This window comes from Pelophylax lessonae (assembly GCF_965119305.1).
Source record: "Pelophylax lessonae genome assembly, chromosome: 12".
NCBI classification, from domain to species: Eukaryota; Metazoa; Chordata; class Amphibia; order Anura; family Ranidae; genus Pelophylax; species Pelophylax lessonae.
Window position 1 is genome coordinate 185,034,255 of NC_138779.1, and position 24,369 is coordinate 185,058,623.

General features: G+C 44.0%; 1 pseudogene across 1 annotated transcript; it reads right to left on the reverse strand.

Annotated features, from left to right (window-relative positions):
- Positions 1 to 3,393: 3,393 nt before the first annotated feature.
- Positions 3,394 to 14,795, reverse strand: LOC309568555 (trypsin-3-like; annotated as a pseudogene). The gene is made up of 5 exons (XR_014226128.1): positions 14,632 to 14,795; positions 10,872 to 11,037; positions 9,100 to 9,359; positions 5,913 to 6,049; positions 3,394 to 3,612 (listed from the first exon to the last, which is right to left on the reverse strand). The product of XR_014226128.1 is annotated as a trypsin-3-like (transcript).
- Positions 14,796 to 24,369: the final 9,574 nt, after the last annotated feature.

Here is a 24,369-nt window from a genome sequence, read left to right on the forward strand (position 1 = left end):
ACACCAAGCATCACTGTCCCTGTCCCCATACACATCTGTCATAGTGCCAACATAAATATCTGTACAAATGCACAAAGCATCTGTCAGTGTCCCCATTACATCTGTACCAGTGCACAAAACATCTGTAAGTATCCCCACCACATCTGTCACAGAGCACAAAACATCTTCCAGTGGCCCATCACATCTGTACTAGTGCACAAAACACCCGCCAGTATCCCATCACAGCTGTACCAGTGCACAAAACATCTGCAATAGTACAATAGTGTACCATTGTGACATCAACATCTGTCACCATTGTCACACCAATAAATAAAGAAAACTTTTAAAGCTTCCCCCATCACCCTGTGCTCGCGTGCAAAGACAAACGCACACGTTGCTCCAGTACGCATACGTAAACAGCGGTAGCACCACACATGTGAGGTATCGCTGCGAACGTCAGAGTGAGAGCAATAATTCTAGCACCAGTCCTCGTGTGTAACTCTAAGCTGCTAACCAATAAAGGCTTATAAAATCGTTGCCTATGGAGATTTTCAAATATCGAAGTTTGACGCCATTTCAAAAGCGTGCACAATTTTAAAGCATGACATGTATGGTATCTATTTACCTGGCGCAATACCACATTTTATATTTTGCCAAAAAGTTGGGTATTATATTGTCTTTGTGTGCATTGAAATTTAATAAAAAGTATTGATGCGTTAGTGTATAAAATTGCGTTAGAAAAACTGCTGCGCGAATACTGTGTTACATAAAAATTTGCAAAACCCACCATTTTATTCTCTAGGGCCTCTGCTACAAAAATATATAATGTTTGGGGGGTTCAAAGTCATTTTCTAATAAAAATACAGATTACAAAAAGTGTCAGAAGAAGTCCTGATCTTAAGGTGGATAATGACTGAAGTACTCCTTGGATGTTGTGGCCTCTATGTGGCCAGGCTGTGAAAAAGTGTGACTATGTGGTATCTTCATACTCGGGACAAGCAGCAGAGTGTGTTTTGATGTGTAGTTGCAAGTATGCCTATGCTTTGTGTGAGAAATAACTTGTTAATACGACATCTTTGTGAAAAAAAAATAATACTTTCCTAAATTTTCAAAGAATTGTGGGAAAAAATGACAACTTCAAAAAACTTGTCATGCCTTTTACAAAGCAAGACCACTCCAAGGGTCCCCCAGGCACACACCTCCCAAAGAGTAGTGTTCCCTTAAAAGCCAGGGCCCATAGTCAGCAGGAGGCCACCCTGCAGTCCTCTCCAAAAGCTCTTCTCCCTGTTGCGTCTGTCACAGGGTTGGTTTAATTTTTCATTTTTTAAAGAAATTCTGTAGTGAGAAAGTATTGAGATTAAAGTTGTAAACCTCTGAAATGGAAAATTAAAACAGTGTATACATGTCTCAATCCAAAGCATTTAGTGTGCATCCTGTCTGCTGTCTCCTCCCTCTATCTGCATGAGTCAATTGTGACATGTTATGCCAACTCTAAGAGACCCAGGAGGATGGGGAGGAGAACTCCATCACACAGCCTGTGATTGAAAGGCTCAGCTATTAACATCCTGAGGAAGTCTTCATGATGAAATCTGTCAAGCTGAAATGACGTCATATGCAGGGGACACCATAAGTATTTCTATTTCCATGGCTGAAAGATAGAGGCTGGTGTTTATATTGTGTTATGGGAATAAAATATTTTATTAAAAATGTGCTTTTGACCTTACACTACACTATGGGAGCATTTTTGTTTGATATGTCTCTCCTATATTGGGGAGTGGAGGGGGAACAAGGGTTGGTTTTGTGGGCTACAACTGAAGGAGAAGATTAGGAAAAGAGTTGAGAATTCTGGTTGTTCCTATTTTGGATAATATATTGAGAGGTGGGAATCTTAGTGGAAGGAGTAGGAATCTGGATGCCTTATCAACCATATCTAGCTGCATAAATAAGGGGTCGTGGAAATGTTGTGAACATTTTATTTTTAAGTGAAGTGTCACAGACTTGTGGGATTTTTTTTATTTGAGCTTGACGGTGTGAAAATCAGGCTCTGGTTATTTCTTTTGCATTACATAATTTATGTGTTCACTATATGGGAAATTTAGCATGGATGTATGATGTGTGACACAGAAGATATTCGATTTTCACTGTTATTACAACATACTGTATGTTTTGACTGTGTTTGAGCATTTGCTTGGTTTCAATTTATCATTTGCTTAACCACTTGCCGACCGCCGCACGACTATTTACTGCGGCGGTCAGCCCCTCACAGGCAAAGCGACTAGCCTGTGAGGCTCTAGGGAGCGAGCGCCGCCGGAGGCGCGCTCCCGCTTGGTCACGGACCCCCCCCCCCGCGCGTGTGCCCGGCTGATCCGATGTCCGCCGGGCACTCGCGATCATCCGTTACACCGGGAGAAAGGCAGGCGGCTAATGTTAACAAAGCCACCTGTCTTTCTTCCATGTGTAAGAATGGAGATCACACGGTTCTGCTATGTAGGACCGTTGATCTCTGTTCTTACACCAGTAGCCACATTTAATCACAGTTAGAATCACGCCCCTAGGGACACACTTAACCCCTCCCTCTCAAAAAAAGTTAACCCCTTCACTGCCAGTGTCATTTTTACAGTAACATTGCATATGTATAGCACTGATTACTGTAGTAATGTCACTGGTAACCCCAAAAGTGTCAAAAATGTCAGTCAAGGGTTCGATCTGTCCGCCGCAGTGTCGCAGTCCCGCAAAAAAAATCGCAGATCGCCGCCATTACTCGTTAAAAAAAAAACAACAAAAATGACAAAAAACGCAATAACTTTTGCGCAAACCAATCAAAATACGCTTTTTGCGATTTTTTTTTTACCAAACATATGTTAAACAAATGTTAAAATGTTAAAAAATTTAGATTTTTACATTTTTTGGGGGGGGGGATTTCATATAAAAAAATGTGAAAAATAGTTATTTTTGCAAAATTGACGCTTTTTTTTGTTTATAGCGCATGATCAAAAAATAGCACAGGTGATCAAATACCACCAAAAGAAAGTTCTGTTTGTGGGGAAAAAAAGGACGTCAAATTCGTTTAGGTACAGCATCGCACGACCGCGCAATTGTCCGTTAAAGTCACGCAGTGCCGAATCGCAAAATAGGCCCTGGTCAAGAAGGGGGTAAAATCTTCCGGGGCTTAAGTGGTTAATATTGATGGAGCGCTAGTTCACTTAAACAGTCATACTGTCATGTTCTATTTAGACCTTTCTAAACAACAGGTTTCTATAAGGATTCTCGGTCTTTAGCTTTATCGCTAAATCGTTTCATGGCTGTGGTAAAAATATACCATCTCCTTGTGTAAAAAACCTTGGCGACTCAAAGACTTATTGGTGTTTATTTATGCAAATGAGAGCCCTAAAAACCAGAGTCAGTGTAAAGTAATATGGACACAGAGATGCTGGAAAAATGTACAATACTTTAATATACATTTGCTTTGGTGTAACATTGACTTTAGTATTTCTCAATAACGCTCTTAATCCAGTCGAAATAGATGCAGACTTTGGTATAGACACCAGGATATCCACTTTGTGCACATCCTTGACCCCAGGAAACCACTCCATACAGCTCTCCATTGCAAACCAGTGGTCCACCAGAATCACCCTGTGGAAATAGAGATACGTCAGTGTAGTGCATTATTAAAAGCATAAGACCGAGAATAAACCAGTATGGTATAAACCACCCTACAACTTCTAAAAATGTATTTACCATTGTACCTCAAAACCAGAACAATGTGCTGGCACATTTAATTTATAAAACCATTGTATTTCAGTTATATGGTAGAATACTATTTTATTTTAGCTGAACAAGACTTTTAGCAGGGATAGAGCTGGATTCTCAGCAGGGACCGCTTACACAGCTGGCATGAAGAAAAACCTAACAAACCTATTATATTACCCAATAGTAGGTATCAATCGAATAAGAAGAGGTCCAACTCCAGTCTTGTGTAAATACCTGACCACCACTCCCACCTGGCATTTATTTAAATTGGCATTTAACACTCCCATCTCCTCTATTGCCCCAACATTTATAAGTCCCCTCCTTCAAACAACTCATTACCTCAAATCTTTGTCTGAAGCCACCCTTTTGGCATTGGAGCTGAGGGAAGTACTGTCAGGATCCGGTTCCGAACCTGAAACCTTTGCTGTGTCCGGTGATGTCTCTTCTTGCTGAGTTACCTGAGATGCTGGACAGCACCCTGTCTGATCCATTGGTCATTGTTTCTACTGAACTTTGAGCTTCTTGCTTCTCCTATGAACTTCCTATTTAAGCCACGCCTTTGCACTTCCTGTTTGCCAGATTATTGTGCTCTCACCAGCCAATATCTCACTCTTGGCACTTCTGCTGCCATCCGTGTCCCTGCTACCACTCATTACCAATCTTTGGCTTATTCCTCGACTACACTTCTGCTTAATTCCAACCTGTGACCACATCTTACCAACATTTGGCTTGTTTACTGACTACTCTTCTGCTTGATCCCTACCAGCTATATCTGCAACTGGACCCTGGCTTGTTCACTTTTTGGTGGGGCAGTCTTAAGGACCACAACCTGGTACTAACACACAGCAAAATCCATCTCCACCATCAGGAGCTCTGGTGAACACTGACTAGTGCTTCAGAATCCGCACCTCGGATGAGCCCTGTCAATCACCAGGGTTAACTGCTGTGGCACATATACAACTGGTTAGTGGGAGCCTTTTCACTGCTATAGCTACTGGATTCTAATCCCGACCCCTGAAAATAGGTGTCATCAGAAAATACTCTGAAATAGGTGTCATCAGTCAGAGCTGCAGAGGATGCGAGTAGTGGAAGTCTTCCTCCCCTGGCCTTCAAAATCCTGTGCAGTACTGTGCTGATGGAGGTCTGGACAGGGTCCAATTGAACCCCCCTCCACTTGACAACACACACCTTTTGTCCCATGACGATTTATTCTGTTTTTCCCCAGCTTCATTGGTGGCAGCAGCAGTCTAAATTACACTGCCACTTATGAAGCCTGGAGAAGGGAGGTTACAATTACACAGTGTCACCATAACCTCTTTCCCCACCTTCATGGATGGCAGTGTTAATAATTATACTCTTTTTTTTTGGAGGAGATTACTCCTCATCTCCAAATTCTACACCTGCCTCACACTGATAGGGAGGAGGGGAGTAACTCAAAACTAACAGCCATGCACACGAAACAGAACAGCGAGCAGCAGGCAGACATTAGGTAACACACAGGGCTGCTGTTAGAAATCGCGGGGCCCCGTACAGACTACCTGGCAGGGCCCCCCCAAGAAAATATTAAAGATATATTTAGCTAAAATTACAACAAAATCACTATTATCAGACACAAATATAACATAACTCGAATAATTCCTGCTAAATCTAAAAAAAAAAAAAATCTATGTTAAATAAAAAAGAAGATGAGATGAGAAAAATATACAGGCTGGGCAGTTGGAGCTCAGTGATCAGAGAGACAGAGAGAGAGAAACAAAGTTACAATTTACAAATAAACTCCTGAGCAGAGATAAGTGCTGGGAGGGGGGCCCACACAAGGGAGGGGGATTAGTGAGGGACGACTGTCTCTTTCTCAACAGATAAAAGCTGATAGCAGGGAGAGGGACAGATCTGATTCAGGTGCTGGAGGAAGATTTCTGTATTTGTTGTCCATCACTAATCCCCCTCTCTGTGTGGGCCCCCCCCCCCCTGTGTGCTAGGGCCCCCTACAAGAGGGCTGGTGGTCCCCAACGATCAGCGGCCCTGGTAACACAACTTACCGTCTGATCCTGACCAGCCCCCCCCCCCCCCCCCCCACTAGCTTTAGCAGTCATATAGTCTGCTATGGGTTTGTTTACCATCTAAGTAATACAGTATGAAAACATTTATTAATATTCGTATTTCCATGTATCTTTAATACTCACCTGGCATGAGTCTTTGCCACCTTCTAGGTAACCAGCACAGAACATACTGCTAGTGATCATATCTGGATAAGAAGCTTTACAGTTGGAGTCCGACAAAACAGGGAGATCAAGACACTGTAAAACTTCAGGATACTGGACTATAATAAATAGAAAACTAAGTAAAACATTTTGCTATCAACTGTAGAGCAGTGTAATTTAAAATATAGGTGATGTTATACATTTTTACATTATCATTTACATTTTGGGAGATGAAAAGACTAGAGCCATTTTTCTTTTCAATAAGTATTTTAAATAAAAGTGCAGTTTTGTGTAAAACAGATGTAGCACCCTACAGATAGGTGCTAGGCAAATGTATAGTGGGCCTTGTCTGCTTAACAGCAGGGCTGTGGTTTATTCAGTGAGGGTGTCAGGGCTTCCAGAGGTGTATGCTGAAGGGAGAAGTATCCCCACTGGCTCCTGTGAGAGGCTTCTCATAGGGCAGTGTGGGAAGCCCAATCAGGGGACACATCCCAGCTTGTAACTACCCCAGAAGGCAGATTATGCTGCAAAGGATTCTGGGAGTGGGTATAAGTTTGGGGGGAAGTGCGTGGCACGGTGCCTTTGGCAGGAGTCCTAGGAAGGAGAGTGCGGCTGTCTCTCCTCCTATCTGAGGAAGGTTGATGTCTTGGGGTGTCGCCTGAGTGTCCAGAGAGTGCTGAGTTGAGCTGAGGGGATCCGGTGTGCCGAGAACCTGCGGAGAGCGAGAGGGGTCCAGTCCCAGGAAAGCCTACACAGGTCGTGAGTACTGAGAATTGCCCCTGGGGGTCTGCCTGAAGGCAGAGGGGACCACTCCGGAAGAGGTTCTAGGATCCAGTGCCAGCTAGCTGTAAAGGGGGTGCCTAGGTTGAGGACCCTGAAGTTGCAGAGGGGGTTCATAGTCAGTGAACCCCGAAGATTTCAAGGTCAAAGGGGGTACCTGCAGTTGGGCCCTGAATTGTACAGAGTGGGTCAGTCTGAAGCTACAGTTTTATAAATTCTGCATCATACTACCTCAAGCCAGTGCAGGGCAGGAGGGAAGTATCCAGTGACTTTCACAGTGCAGCAGTGTCAGTAGTTCTACAATTTCACAGTCCTGGGTCTTCTGGACTTAAAGTTGAGGATCTAGCACTTCTATCAAGTTACAGAGTGTTCTCAGTGTCAGTGAGCATTGGCTGGCGCCGGCTGGCATTAAGGAAGCGCCAACGGGCATTTTTTCGGAACAAAGTCCCAAGTGTATCTAGTTAAAGCCTAAAGGAGTATCCCACTCATTCCCTTCTCCCATCCCCTTAAAAACAATAAAAACCACAAACAAAGATGCCGGAGTTGTCACTGCTTCAGTTCTCACACCCAGGGCCGCAGCTCACATGGGCTGGAGAGGTAACCGGTACTGATGGCAGACCCACATCAGGCCACAGGCCTGGAAAACCTGCTACACAACTTTGGTCAGTTTTGCATAGTGTGTGTGAGGTTAGAACCTGTGGCAAGCTTGTATTTAGTTAGGTTTGAGTCCCCATTCAGGAGAATTCCTCCTCACTTCTTTGCCTAGTGACCACAAAGAAATTGAAGATTATCTTCCAAAGGGAAACAGACAGCAATAAACACATGGCAGAATATATAACACTTACCCATTCTTCTACAATGGTGGAAAAAATGGTAGCAGAGAAAAGTGTGAAAAAGAAAAATACATCTTTGCTTTGAAGCCAACCTATGCTTTGCAGAGCAAATCATTAAACATCTTAAAGGGTTGTTGCAGCTTATCTTTGAATGTGTGTATATATATATATATATATATATATATATATATATTTGTATATGTTTACATGTTTCTGTACTGATGACTATATGCTTCTCATTAAAGAAAAATGTCTTGTTGCCTCACCCCTGAAACCCCTGAAAAAGCGGGTAACCGCGAAACATGTTGAATATTGACCAGATGTGCCCCTATTGGTATATAGTATCATTTTATACTATTTGGACATAATAGACCAAAGCACAGTTGATTCATTGTAATGGGTGTAAAATTTTAATGGACATTCTTACTTTGTACAAATATCTTTGTTATGCTGTTATTTTTGTAATAAAAATGTGTTGATTTTACATACGGTTTAATACGTGTCTATTGGTACCAAGACAATCCTCCAGCCCCTCCTTCCCTCTTTTATATCTGAAATTGCAATTTAGGATGTACAGTAGGTACCTGTAATGTTCTGGTACCTTTGGGTACCCTAATTACTCTTTCATAAGTGTATGCGCCCCACCATTCTCTTTTGGTAAGGTGCGCATACACCTTTAAGACTGATGCTGTCATCACTGAGCGCCGGACTGGATGGCTATTTAGATCGCCGGCTCTCACTCACATGTGTTCGTTCAAACTGCTTTGTGCCTTGATGCTAACCTGTCTTGAAGCTCTCATGCTTGCAAGCATACCTCGCTGTCGGAACCACGCTGCGCTGATCCCTGTATCCCGCTACCGGATCATCCGCTCTTGACGAACCTCTCCTCTGCTACATTGCTATTAGTGATAAGTACCCCACAGGGGAAACCTCTATAACCTTTATACTAAAGCTTACACTATCTAGCTCTGCATACTAAGGACTATTACTACATCTGCATTATCTAAGATTGCTAGCTCTTGAGCCTACTACCACCTGTTCTTGCACTGGGTTGATCTCTCTTGTATGTCCACCTGCTACTCTGTCATCTACTACCATACATGATTGCTAAACCTATCTGCATCCCATCTGCTACTATCTTACTTTCAAGAACATTTCCTTTCAAGTGTCTGTCATCTACCATCTCTACCCAACCTGTCTCTTCAGCCTATCATCACTGTGTTACTATATACATAAGTCACTCTAGGAAACATCTTATTGAGTGTGTGTATTTACTTGCTGAATTGAGATCATCCACACATGATGAGTCATTGAGAGTTGGGATTGGTGTCTCAGCGTTTCTCTACATGACTACTGAAGTGGAATATTTCTGCAGCTGAAAATCCACATCATACGTAAAACGCAGGAGCGTTACAGTACCTTTTCAACCAGAATGTATATGCAAAGAGCACAAAAATAACATATCCCTATATACTGTATCTTAAAGAGTATGTAAGCCTTCTTAATAAAGTTCGGCTTTAAAACAATTATTTCTAAATACCAGAAAATGAACTTACCTCCAGAGGTCTTCAGGTTTCCCCAGCCTGAGACCAGACACTGACTTCCTTCTGTCGGACAGGATGTGGCTATTGGGATGGGTTGGACGTACTGATTGAACTGGGCTGGCTCAGCTAGTTTGACCATCATGAAATCATGATCTATGTAATATTGGTCATAGTAGAAGTACTGATAAGCCTTTTCCACCTGGATATGCTGCTCTGTTCCTTCTTGTTTAGTAGTGTCATGTTCCCCAAGGTGAGCAATCAGGTATCTGGGCCTGTGCAAGTTGGATATAAGAATAAAGAGGAACTGTAGATATTAAAGGTTACTACAGATAATGTGTAAAATGGTTTCTGTTAAATATTTTGTAATTCCAGAGATGGCATCTGCCCATCCTGCCCTGTTGCAAGGGGCGTTGATATGATACTCCCAACTGTTACTGTCCGTCCCCATCACAGGAGAGGGCTCCTAAGAAAAAAAATAATAATAAATGCACATTTTTTTTAAATGCAAAAAAAAATATGCATTTATTATTATTTTTTTCAAAAGACGAACTTATCCTTTAACCACTTAAGCCCCGGAAGATTTTACCCCCTTCCAGATCAGGCCCTATTTTGCGATTCGGCACTGCGTGATTTTAACGGACAATTGTGCGGTCATGCGGCGCTGTACCCAAATTAAATTGACGTCCTTTTTTCCCCACAAACAGAGCTTTCTTTTGGTGGTATTTGATCACCTGTGCGATTTTTTGATCATGCGCTGTAAACAAAAAAAGAGTGACAATTTTGAAAAAATAACAATATTTTTCACATTTTTTTAAATGAAATTCCCCAAAAAAAATGTAAAAATCTAAATTTTTTAACATTTTAGGCCAATTTGTTTTCTGCTACATATGTTTGGTAAAAAAAATCGCAATAAGCGTATTTTGATTGGTTTGCGCAAAAGTTATTGCGTTTACTAACTAAGGGAAAGATTTTTGTAATTTTTATTGTTTTTTTTTTTTTAACGAGTAATGGCGGCGATCTGCGATTTTTTTTTTTGCGGGACTGCAACATTGTGGCGGACAGATCAGACCCCTGACTGACATTTTTGACACTTTTGGGGTTACCAGTGACATTACTACAGTAATCAGTGCTATACAAATGCACTGTTACTGTAAAAATGACACTGGCAGGGAAGGGGTTAACTTTATTGGAGAAGAAGGGGTTAAGTGTGTCCCTAGGGGTGTGCTTCTAATTGTTATGGGATGTGGCTTGTTGTGTAACAACAGAGATATACGATCCTGCATAGCAGGACCGTATGATCTCTGTTCTTACACAGGGAAGAATGAAAGGCGGCTTTGTTTACATTATCCGCCTGCCTTTCTCCCTTCAAAGCGGACGATCGCGAGTGGCCGGCGGACATCGGGTCCGCCGGTCACCCGTCCGGGGGGGTCCGTGAACGAGCGGGGCCAGGAGCGTGCCTCCGGCGGCGCGCGTTTGCCCCCTAGAGCCTCACAGGCTAGCGACGTAGCCCTATGTCACTTTGCCTGAGAGGGGCTGACTGCCGCAGTAAATAAACTGGGGGCGGTCGGCAAGTGGTTAAGAGGAATCATGCATCAAACAGATTGATGGGATTCCCACTGGTCTTCTTGTTCAGACAACTACAAATCTTTTTGTTATGGTTAGCCTAAGATTCTCTAACCTTTTTTTTAATGGATCCAAGTCATTTTGGCTTTAGGCCACTGGCTTGGTCTGTGTTCAGGATTGCCAAGTGTTACCAATCTACATAGAAGAATCATGGAACTTACTGCTTATAGCAATGAGCTGCAGATATGATCCACCTTGCTGTGACCAGGGAGCCACCACACCAACGTTGTCCATTATAGGTGAAATAAACCTGCCAAGGCTGGGAATGGCGGGCACACTCATAGCCATTGATAATCTTATCATCATCATCAAACCGTGGAGCAGCAGCTTCAAAACAATCAAAAAGAGTTTAAAAATACTTGGTGAAACAGAGACCCAAAACTTTCTGCCAAATTATGGGAAAGTTAAAACTTTACTCCCACTTCCCAAGATCATATAATCATTTTCTGGTTGCTCCCCCACTGCCATATTCAGCCAGCAAGAGCAAACAAAACATTTCCAGGTACTTGGGGTATTGATTCTCATACATACTGACACAGTACTAGGCAAATCAGACACTAGAACTGTCACATCCGGACCAAAACCTTGGGTCAGCTACAACTAGAAATGACTAGGTGCATTGATAGGGCAGCTCCAATTCCAGAGAGACAGGGAGTTGTGTGGACAGGTCTGTGTAGAATGCAGGGCCAGGTCACCAGGCATGGAAGGGTAGGGGGGGAAATGTAGGCCATTCATGCTGTAAAAGTGACATCATTGGACCTTCTATCGTCTATAGCAGGGGGTCTCCAAACTATTTAAACAAAAGGCCAGTTTATTGTTCTTCAGACTTTAAGAGGGCCGGATTGTGGCCGGGGGGGGGGGGGCAGTAAATATCCCAGGCTTGGCATCAATGAGAATAAAAATGGCCTCAGGGTTTGTGGTCAATAGGAGAAGGAGTAGTGCCCCTAGTAGTAGGAATAGTATCCCATCATTGGTATCGGTGGATCAAATAATGCCCTATTGTTGATATCATGGAAAAGAGAAACCCCCCTGAAGGGAATGGGACTCTTAAGGCCAAAATAACAGCAAATATTGAATAACAACATAAATTTATTAAATCGCCATAAAATCAGCTAAATAGAAAAAGTAACAAATATGCAATAAATTACATAACATGATAAAATACTTGTCAATTCAGACAATAAAGGGTTGAAGCACAGACTTGTGAAAGACACCCATCACCCTACGCGTTGCGGGAAACCCTTCATCAGGGGTGTGAGTGATGAAGTCCAAAGTGCTGAAGTGTAAGTATTTCTGCAATAGAGAGTACACAATAATAGTATACAGGCAAAATGTATGAGACCAAAGAGATTTGTACTGAATTGACAAGTATTTTATCATGTTATGTAATTTATTGCATATTTGTTACTTTTTCTTTGTAGCTGATTTTATGTGGATTTAATAAATTTATGTTTTAATTCAATATTTGGTGTTATTTTGGCCTTAAAAGTCCCATTCCCTTCAGGGGGGTTTCTCGTTTCCATATTTTCCAGGGATTTCGGCCTTATAACACCCAGTCCTACTTAGATGAGTGATCCTTTGTATTTATTGTTGATATCAATGGGAGGAATAGTGCCTCATATCAGTTGGAGGAATAGTGCCCCAAGGGCCGGTTAAAGGCTAGCAAAGGGACACAGTATCACACATAGCACTATGTACCTGGAGTTCCCCGTACACCTCCCATAGTTCAAGCTGCAGAGAAAAGAGTCACGCCCCCCTGTTGTAAGTAACTGAGTATTTAAATGATTGAAAGTATGTTTGAAAAATATATTTAGGGTGTATATAGTGATATACACTGTTTGCATCCTTGCTAAAGTGATGAAAGGAAGAACTGAAGAGACTCAAAGGGCTTCTACCTATATTGTCTTGTATTTTCTCTGGTGGACTTATAATCTGTTTCTGAGTTTTTTCATTTATATTATCTGGTATTTATTCTACTGGACTTCTCATCTGTATTTAGGACTCTAAAATTCAATAAATGCTGCAATCTCTGGAAAAGAACCAAGGCTGCCTGGAATTTGCTCGATGGTTTCATTCTACACCTTTCCTTTTCCTATTATTATGTATACAGTACTTTATATTATTAACAACATCACCAACCACCCTGGATCTTGGACAGTCCCAAGCTTTAAATAAAAAATCAGTATCCTTCATGTCCTGGACATGTCCCAAGGCAGAGTTCTTTTGAATATGTTCCAGTGGCCAGCATTAAGCCCATTCTGGCAATGTTTGGTGGAGTGATCTTCTGCTTGACACTATCTGTATTTTTTGTTGGTTATCCCACCAGAGTGAGGCAGTGGCTGTGCATAAAAAACAGATGCCCTGGGTAGGTGGACGGTCTGCTCAGTAGGCACTTCAAGGTTCTTTTTTTTTTAAACGTTGGCACCATACCCTTGATTAATGAGGTTTACAGTGTTTTTGAATGCTGATTTATTATTATTATTATTATTATTATACAGGATTTATATAGCGCCAACAGTTTGCGCAGCGCTTTACAATGTGAGGGAAAACAATACAGTTACAATACAATTCAAAACAGGAGGAACTAGAGGGCCCTGCTCGTTAGAGCTTACAATCTAGAAGGGAGGGTCAAGTGAAACAAAAGGCAATAACCGTGGGGTATAGATTAATGGAGAAAATGGAGGTATATTTGTTAGGTGTTGGTAGGATAGGCTTCTCTGAAAAGGAGGGTTTTTAGAGATCGCCTAAAAGCTAGTAGAGTAGGAGATAATCGGACAGATAAGGGTAAGGAGTTCCATAGGATTGGAGAGGCTCTGGAAAAGTCCTGGAGGCGAGCATGGGAGGAGGTGCAGAGAGGGAGCTAGAGAGCAGGAGGTTTTGAGAGGAACGAAGAGAGCGATTAGGTTGGTATTTTGAGACTAGGCTGGTGATGTAGCTGGGGGCTAATCTGTGGATTGCTTTGTAAGATGTTGTAAGTATTTTGAATCTAATTAGTGGGATTTAAAGCGGAGTTCCAGCCATTTCACTCACCTGTCCAACGGTCCAGCAATGCGGCCGCCCGAAGCCTCGATCCTCTCCCTCGGCGCCGGCATCACTGCTGTGGGCACCCGGCTGTGACAGTTTGCGGCTTCACAGCCGGATACCCACTGCGCATGCACGAGTCGCGCTGCGCGTCTTGATTGGCCGGCAATCTTCTGGGACCTCTGACATGTCCCAGAAGATTGCAGGGAGGGAGGGGGAGAGGAGAACTTCCGTTCAGGGCGCCGCGGCGCTCCGAGCGGAAGTGGGAGCGGGTACCTGTCAAAACTAGGTACCCGCTCCCCCCCCAAAAAAAATGACATGCCAAATGTGGCATGTCAGGGGGTTAGAATACCTAAAGCGGAAGTTCCACTTTTGGGTGGAACTCCGCTTTAAGCTTTGTATTTATAATGTATGTATGTAACTGTACGTATGACTATTTTTTTCTTTTTTCTAATGTGTAGGGAATGATTAATACACCTGCCTGTTTTTTTTTTTTTGATGGCCCATCTTACTTTCCCTGGGTGTAACAGGAAATGAGTGGAAGTCTCCCCAAATGAGGGGAATTACCCTCTTGAACAGTGGTCGCTGAAGCAGGTGTCCCCTTCTGGAAATGTTTCCTTATCTATTGTTCTGGTAACAACTTTAAAATGTAGGTTTTCCCAATGCTTACTATCTTGCTGGCAGTGGTCACATATCTAGGACAAACAGAGAAAGTGGGTCTCCCCATCAAGGATACATACAGAAATAGAAACCCGGGGTTCCAATACTTATGCATTGGATCCAAAACAGAAAAACATGTTTTGGATGTGCAGACACTTCCAGGCAACACAATTTATTTTTTATGCAATCATCTGAGTTGCAACAGAAATTATATGAGGTGTGATGATGATTAGCATTTACCTGCAAGCCCCAGGAACATCCATAGCCAGAGATGGAGCATCGTGAGCTGATGGTAGCTCTTCTTTGAGTTGTTGAAATATTTAAAGAACCATGGCCAGCTCAGGACAACATTTATAAAGGTCTGCATAATGAACAGATTGCCCGTTTCCATGGCTCATCTCCAAGCACCTGGCTTTTCCCATATTAACTGCATAGATATTTCAGCAAATGCCAAAGAAACAGTGACTGCTAAGTACGTTTGTCATAAACTTGTTTTGTTCTTATTAATTTGGGGTGTATTTTTATACATAAGTTCGGAAAATATTTGGCAAAGTGAAATTAAGCCTGAAGCACTTTCCAGTATATTTATAACAGATGGGCACTACTTGGGATTGCTGCTACCTGTAAAATCCAAGGCTCTCTTGTAGTGCTGAAGGATACCATAGCTCTAACTCTAAAAACAATGCTAGGCTTGCAAGCATGCCATTGAATATGATACAGATGACAACATGCTATTTAACCACTTTACCACCGGAGGATTTTGCTGTCTTGCGTCCAGGCCACTTTTTGCGATTCGGCGCTGTGCGAATTTAACTGACAATTGCGCGGTCGTGCAAAGCCATACCCAAACGAAATTTATGTCCTTTTTTCCCACAAACAGAGCTTTCTTTTGGTGGTATTTGATCACCTGTGTGATTTTTACTTTTTGCGCTCTAAACAAAAAAAGAGCGTAAATTTTGAAAAAACAACAATATTTTTCACATTTTTTTTATATGAAATTCCCCCCCAAAAAATGTAAAAATCAAAAATTTTTTAAATTTTTGGCCAATTTGTTTTCTGCTACATATGTTTGGTAAAAAAATTCACAATAAGCGTATTTTGATTGGTTTGCGCAAAAGTTATTGCGTTTACTAACGAAGGGAAAGATTTCTGTCATTTTTGGTGTTTTTTTTTTTTAACGTGTAATGGCGGCGGTCCGGGGGTTTTTTTTTTTTGCGGGACTGCGACATTGCGGCGGACAGATCGGACCCTTGACTGACATTTTTGACACTTTTGGGGGTACCAGTGACATTACTGCAGTAATCAGTGCTATATATATGCACTGTTACTGTAAAAATGACACTGGCAGTGAAGGTGTTAATTTTATTGGAGAGGGAGGGGTTGATGTATGCCTGGTGCTTACTGACATGTGGGGGGGGAGGTGACTGAGTGACACAAGGACAGATCGAGGGTTCAACTATGCTGAACCCTGCAATCTGACCCTGTCTGTCACTTAGGAGATCCGCCCGCTTTGTTTACACATGCAGGCGGATCTCCACACTCGATCCCCGACGATCGGGGAAGAGCGGCGGCGATCGCCGCTGCTCCTCCCGTGGTCCGATTCCGGCTGTGACTGAAAGGGGAGTGTCTGACGACGTAGTACTACGTCGTCAGACGATAACGAGCCACTCTGCCGCAGTAATATTACTGCAGGCAGACGTAAAGTGGTTAAAATCATTTATAGCTCAATGGAACTTTCTATTTAAATCCACTAAATACATCCCAATAACATCAAAACAAAAGGAGTGCATAGTCTTAGTTTATTTTCTTTAGAAAATAACCACAACTTTAGTAGAAAAGCTTAATCCATGGCAGTATGCTTGCTGTAGAGATGAATCCTTTACCTCTGTGTGGAAGCAGTGGTCTCCCTGCAACATTTCAACATGCCCACTGCTGGGTCAGACCCAGGGCTTTTTTTCAGCCAGAACACGGTGGAACTGCTCCCTGCTCACCACTAATACTTGTAAACACAGAAGTCTGGCTTCTGTGTTTACAAGTGACAGTTTGTCTCCCAACGGCTGATCTTCTGAGTGTCTTCCACTGAGTGCAGGATGAGGACAAGGGAGATGCAGGTGCCAGGAGTGCAGTGCAGATGCCGACAACCCCAATGGATGATCTCCCTGCAAATGAGAGAAACAGAGCCAACTACAGTGTGCAGGGAAGTACTAGAGCTGCCTGTGTGCTTCTGTTTAACACAGCAACAAAAGTAGGAAATGAAAGATGGTGAAGCTTTAAAGAAGGTGGAGAGAAAATAGGGGTATGGAGGGGGCTTGCATGCAGAGGTGAGAGCTGTCGTGGTTGAGTTCCTGTACCTATTTGCTGAGAAAAAAAGCCCTGATCAGACCTATAGCGCTGCAATAAGTAAAAATTGTACTTTATGCTGATTTGAGGGATTTAGCTCTAACTGTGTCAGACCTCTGCAGACAGAGTCCACTGTTTCTAAATAAAGAGCAGAGATCCTACTCTGCAGCTTGCTGCCAGGGGACAGGCTTTTCTGCTCAAGCCGTAACTTCTTTTTAACCTCTTGCTCTCCAGGCCATTTTTTGCGATACAACACTGCATTATTTAAACTGATAATAGTGTTTGATCACCTCTTGCGCTATAACGAAAAAAAAGGCCGACAATTTTGAAAAAAAAAAATATTTTTTTTCATTTCTGCTATAAAACGCATCCAATAAAAAAATCTTTTTTTTTTTTTACATTAAAAAAAATGTAAAAAAATATAAAAAAAATGTCTTCATCAATTTTGGCCAATATGTATTCTGCCACATGTTTTTGGAAAAAAAATCCCAATAAGCGTATATTCATTGGTTTGTTCAAAAGTTATCGCATCTACAAACTAGAGGATATTTTTATTTAATTTTTATTTATTTATTTATTTATTTTACTAGTAATGACAGCGGTCAGTGACTTATAGCGGGACTGAATGATACTTTTTTGGGGACCAGTGACCAGCTAAAAAATATGCACTGTCTCTGTACTAATGACACTGGCAGGGAAGGGGTTAACATCAGGGGCGATCAAAGGGTTAAATGTGTTCCCTGGGAGTGCTTGCTAACTGTGTGGGTGGTGCTTGTACTGTGGGAAGACAAAGATACGTGTTCCTGCTTAGCAGAAAAACAGGATCTCTGTCTTCCCTACTGTGACGAGACCAATCTCGCCACTGGGCGTTGGAGAAGCCTGATTGCTCGCCTCCTGCAATGGGACTATGGACCCTCTCATCAGCCCAGGCTAAACGTAAACCCCATGGCAATTTGACATTGTTTGTGGCATCTGAGTGCTGTTTGGATATGTTGAGCGCTCAGATCCAGGCTATCTGGGGATGGGTTGAATGTAGGGGTTCTGTTCAGTAGACTGGGAGTTATGCATTTTTGTGTCTTTTTGTGTTTCTTTAAACATGTGGCTAATGGAGCCTTGCCTCTCCTGGAAGCTAAAACGTATTCCTGTAAACTGTAAGGAACAGGAAGCCAACTCCTAATATGGGCATTACAGGAAGTTCTGAGGAGACGGGCGGTCTATTGACACTCAGAGTAATGTGTATTGAGGGCTCGTTAGGGAACCATTGTTCTGTGTCTGACTATTGTGTACATTGTTTGCCCCCTGGGGCTTCTGTCTCCTTGCATTGGTCAAAACTATCTGACCAATCCCTGTTGACTCATTTTCAAGCCCTCATTTGCATATGCTGGAGAGGACCTTAGTGAGAACTGCAAGTACTTTACAATTGACCAATGGGAAAGCGGTTGTTGGGGAAGGATGTTTCAATTTCTGTATAAAAGTGTGCTCTGTTCTTCCAATAAATGTTGTTCCTGTTTTACCCTCATCTCGGAGCTTTGTCTCGTTATTGGGGGAATCTGCTGCAGGGATTGCTATGGTCTTCCATACTCCCTTAGAGAATCACTAAGCTCTTGTAAGAGCTTGTGTAGAGCTTGTTCGTGCTGCACTCTCTAGGGAAAGAGAGGTTCACCCACAGGAACCTGGAGCCTTGTCGTTGGTCCAGGGTGGGTAGGAGATGCCAAGACCCTAACCAAGCTGCGGCGGTTCGTGGAGTCTGAAGTGCTTACGGTGTCTGGTGGAGTGCTTGGAGCCTTCGGGAAGCACTAGGAGCATCTGTCAACGGAGGTACCTGCTCAGGGGTGCCCTGTTCCGTAACAATTGGTGGCAAGCGACGGGATGGAACCAGCAGTGGAGTACAGATACTCTCTGAGAGAATATGACCGTATGGTGTGGTTACGGCTGAACTTTTTCGGACCCAATCCACTGGAGAGATCCAAGCGGTTTGTGAAGAACTTAGTGTTTGGGACTCTGCTAGACAGGGCAGAGAGAGAGGGCCAGCTGGCACGTTGGGAGGAACTCCAGCGGCAGGTACAGTTAAGGGAAGAGGAGAACCCAATCTCCATTCCCCAGCGGCAGCCTGATTTATTGGGAATTGGGAGCCCAGTCTCCATTCTCCAGCGGCAGCCTGATTTATTGGGAATTGGGAGCCCAGTCTCCATTCTCCAGCGGCAGGCTGAGTTAAAGGGGGCAGAGACAGTCGGTCCTGTCGCCCAGCAGCAGGACTCTGTGTTGGGAGGAGAGACAGTCGGTCTCCCTCCACAAAGACTGGAAGTATGTATGGGAGAGGAGATTGTTACCCCCTCTCCCCAGCGGCAGCTTAATGTACCAGGGGGAGACTGTAAGCCCCCCACCAGTGCAGATGGGACCGAGGTCTCTCCACCGGTCCTGCAGGGAATTGGGAGCCCAGTCTCCATTCCCCAGCGGCAGTGTAAAGTGCAGGGAGAGGAGAGCAGTGTCCTCCCTCCCCAGCAGCAGTGTGATGTGCCGGGAATTGGGAGCCCAGTCTCTCCATTTCCCAGCGGCAGAGTATCCTACAGGGAATAGAGAGCCCAGTCTCCTTTCCCCAGCAGCAGGACTCTGTGTTGGGAGGAGAGACAGTCGGTCTCCCTCCGCAAAGACTGGAAGTATGTATGGGAGAGGAGATTGTTACCACCTCTCCCCAGCGGCGGATCAATGATGGGCAGAGTGTTCTATCGGGAGAGGAGCTTGTTACCCCCTCTCCCCAGCAGCAGCTTAATGTACCAGGGGGAGACAGTAAGCCCCCCAACAGTGCAGATGGGACCGTGGTCTCTGCACTCACAGCACAGGGGGTAGGGACAGTCGGTCCTGACCCCCAGCAACAGGGCTGTTTAGCCAAAGGGAAGACAGTCGGTCTTCCCCCACAGCAGCATGGTGGGGTATCTAAAGGGGAGACAGGCGGTCTCCCCCTCCAGCAACCAGGCTCCAACCAGACTACTCCGGTTGTAGTGCTGGCACCAGGACAGAGTACCGCTGGTCTCTGCCCACTCAGCAACCCACTAAGGCAGCCTACCAGTCCCCTACACAGCCATGGTGAGGCACCTGGACATGGACATGTTTCTCCTCTAACCAGGTGTAGTAACCATTTATTGTGGGTGGGCCGTACTGTTTTTTCTGTTTTGTGGGTGGGCTGCTGGACTAGCAAGGGCACTGACCGGCAGGAGGTCAGGTACCCTGTTAGTCTTTTTGGAAAGGGGGAGAGATGTGACGAGACCAATCTCGCCACTGGGCGTTGGAGAAGCCTGATTGCTCGCCTCCTGCAATGGGACTATGGACCCTCTCATCAGCCCAGGCTAAACGTAAACCCCATGGCAATTTGACTTTGTTTGTGGCATCTGAGTGCTGTTTGGATATGTTGAGCGCTCAGATCCAGGCTATCTGGGGATGGGTTGAATGTAGGGGTTCTGTTCAGTAGACTGGGAGTTGTGCATTTTTGTGTCTTTTTGTGTTTCTTTAAACATGTGGCTAATGGAGCCTTGCCTCTCCTGGAAGCTAAAACGTATTCCTGTAAACTGTAAGGAACAGGAAGCCAACTCCTAATATGGGCATTACAGGAAGTTCTGAGGAGACGGGCGGTCTATTGACACTCAGAGTAATGTGTATTGACGGCTCGTTAGGGAACCATTGTTCTGTGTCTGACTATTGTGTACATTGATTGCCCCCTGGGGCTTCTGTCTCCTTGCATTGGTCAAAACTATCTGACCAATCCCTGTTGACTCATTTTCAAGCCCTCATTTGCATATGCTGGAGAGGACCTTAGTGAGAACTGCAAGTACTTTACAATTGACCAATGGGAAAGCGGTTGTTGGGGAAGGATGTTCCAATTTCTGTATAAAAGTGTGCTCTGTTCTTCCAATAAATGTTGTTCCTGTTTTACCCTCATCTCGGAGCTTTGTCTCGTTATTGGGGGAATCTGCTGCAGGGATTGCTATGGTCTTCCATACTCTCTTAGAGAATCACTAAGCTCTTGTAAGAGCTTGTGTAGAGCTTGTTCGTGCTGCACTCTCTGGGGAAAGAGAGGTTCACCCACAGGAACCTGGAGCCTTGTCGTTGGTCCAGGGTGGGTAGGAGATGCCAAGACCCTAACCAAGCTGCGGCGGTTCGTGGAGTCTGAAGTGCTTACGGTGTCTGGTGGAGTGCTTGGAGCCCTCGGGAAGCACTAGGAGCATCTGTCAACGGAGGTACCTGCTCAGGGGTGCCCTGTTCCGTAACACCTACTAACAGAATGGCGATCTGCCTTGTTTACATAGGCAGACCCGTGTTCTGCCTCTGCCAAGAATGATTGGATAGGTCCCAGCGGACATCTAGTCCACCGGATCCATTAATTGGCTCCTGATGTGTCCAATCAGACATGGAAGGGCAGAATGATGTACCTGTACGTGATTCTGCCCAGAGTACCTGTATCCTAATGAGAGATGAGGTAATCTAGATACCAGTAATGTGTCCCCTTTAAAAGCAATGAGATAGCAATGTTCAGAATGCAAGGCCTTTCTATTATCTTAACTGGCAGTTGGAGGTCAAAGAGCAAATGATTCCCCAGTGTAGCACAGTGTGAAACAGACAATGCAAAGTAGCTGGTTCTGATTAATGATGCTCCACTAACTGATCCAGGTGTAGAATGTCTGTGTTTAGTGTTTAAGAGAAATTGTAGAATCATGTAACTGGACTCTGTGCAGTTGCTCTCTCACCAATCCTGATGTCCCTCTTATGAGTTTTGGAAGAACAGGCAGCGGCAACTCTCCATGCTGTGAGACACTGAGATGGCTGTGCTCTGCTGTTTCAGTGAGTCCCGCCGACTTCAACTCGATCAGCAATACTGCAGGGATGTCCACAATGTAGCAAGTGTCATCTGTCCCACATGGGCTGAGTCTGCAGACAGCTGGATAGCATGCAGTCGGCCACAGTCCTCTCTCTGTGGCGGACCGATGCACACACCATGGATCCCTGGAAGCAGGAGAGCATGGACCTGTTCAGCAGAACCTTTTATAGTCTCTCCCACAATTCTCCCCTGGAGTTAATGGCCTGCTGGGAGGTGTAGTTCATGAACAGTTCAGCAGTGCAGTAATATCCTTTTTAGAATACTATATTTCCCACAATGCTTTTCTTCCAGTCTCTGATGCATGCAAGAGCATAAAGACAGTCTGAGAGAGCAAAGAATAAGTCTGCAGTGTCAGATAATGGTAATCCGCTCCTGGCTACAAAAGCAACTGCCTGGTTGTTACTGTTATAGAGTAAATATACAGATCAGGAAATTCAGAAGTCCTATCGTGGCCTGTTTTCTCTGTGACTGGTGGCAGTGTGCATGGTGTTGGTATTGAGAGGTTATCTTTTTGACCTCTTAAGAGCCCATTCACACTGCCGTGACTTGTCAGGCGACTTGTCAGCCTGACAAGTCGCGGTCGGTCGCGGTCCATTGAGTAGTACAGGACCCGTTCTAATAGGAGCGACACAAGTCGCTCTGACTTAGAAAAAGGGTCCTGTACTACTTTGGGGCGACCTCGGAGCGACTTGCATAGACTTCCATTATGTGAAGTCCCTGCAAGTCGCGCCAAAGTCGCAGTGCACAGCGGTGCACGCGACTTCACAGGTCGCCCCCCGAAGTCGTGTCGCCTCAGTGTGAATCGGCTCTAAGAGGAAGTTGAGTGGACTCCATTCCTTCCAAATGTACCATATAGATGGCCTGGATCAGGAGTCATTTTTGCACAAGGGGACAGGAGTAAGTAACACACAGAGTGCAGAAGTAAGACTATATCTTATCTGCTCATTGTTCCAGACTACTTGTGTTTTCTTCTGCTCCTACTTAGCATCTCCTTTTTGTTTTCAGTCACATGTGGCAGGCTGGGGAAGGTTGCAGCACCCATTGGCTAAGGAGGAGTAGTCTGCACTCTTTTAGAGCTGCCTACATCCTAGCAACCAAGGACGTTAGGCAATGTGAGCTGTCTGTGTTCTAGGACCCAAGGAGTCCTAGCAACCACTAGGTGGCATGAACCTCTTCACATCCCTCTCTAACATCCAGGATTTATTTATTATAGGCTGAACCACTTCTCTGGAATGCTTTCCATAATGTTATCATTAAATTCTTTAAATGTGCCATAAAAACACATCTCTTTAGGAAATCCTTTCACGTTCCCCAGTCTTCTTTTTTCGTCAAATTCTTAATAGATGTGTCCATTGTGCATACTTCTTCCCTTTTTGGATTTATATACTAATCTTAAACAACTTTTTCAGTTAAGTTCTAATTAGCTGTCCCTAAGTCATAAGTTAATTGTTTAACCACTAGGTGGTGTGAGTCTCCTGCATCCTAGCAACCAAGGGTGCTAGGGGGTATGAGCTGTCTGCGTCCCAGCAACAAAGGATGCTAGGCAGTGTAAGCCATCTGTTTCCTAGCAACCAAGGGTAATGTGCCTCCATTTGCTAAATATAGGCAGTCCTGGCAGTGTGCACTGTGCACCCTAAACTTGAACCCTGCACTATAAATATTAAATGCACCAGACCCCCACACAGTGTGCACTACATACTGTATATCTGTAATGTTCTGGTACCTTTGGGTACCCTAATTACTCTTTCATAAGTGTATGCGCCCCACCATTCTCTTTTGGTAAGGTGCGCATACACCTTTAAGACTGATGCTGTCATCACTGAGCGCCGGACTGGATGGCTATTTAGATCGCCGGCTCTCACTCACATGTGTTCGTTCAAACTGCTTTGTGCCTTGATGCTAACCTGTCTTGAAGCTCTCATGCTTGCAAGCATACCTCGCTGTCGGAACCACGCTGCGCTGATCCCTGTATCCCACTACCGGATCATCCGCTCTTGCCGAACCTCTCCTCTGCTACATTGCTATTAGTGATAAGTACCCCACAGGGGAAACCTCTATAACCTTTATACTAAAGCTTACACTATCTAGCTCTGCATACTAAGGACTATTACTACATCTGCATTATCTAAGATTGCTAGCTCTTGAGCCTACTACCACCTGTTCTTGCACTGGGTTGATCTCTCTTGTATGTCCACCTGCTACTCTGTCATCTGCTACCATACATGATTGCTAAACCTATCTGCATCCCATCTGCTACTATCTTACTTTCAAGAACATTTCCTTTCAAGTGTCTGTCATCTACCATCTCTACCCAACCTGTCTCTTCAGCCTATCATCACTGTGTTACTATATACATAAGTCACTCTAGGAAACATCTTATTGAGTGTGTGTATTTACTTGCTGAATTGAGATCCTCCACACATGATGAGTCATTGGGAGTTGGGATTGGTGTCTCAGCGTTTCTCTACATGACTACTGAAGTGGAATATTTCTGCAGCTGAAAATCCACATCATACGTAAAACGCTGGAGCGTTACAATATCTAACCCCTGAACTATGTACATTACACACTCCTGACCCCTGCATTCTGTGTGTTAAACACTTCTGGACCCTGTACACTGTTTATTACATACTCCTGACATCTGAACTCATAATCACAAACACGTGATAGGTGGAAGGAGGACTCTTGGTGTTTTGGTGGTGGCACAGCTAGCTGCTTTACGAAGGGGGATTATTACATAAAGACGAACTTGTACATTAAATCTTTAT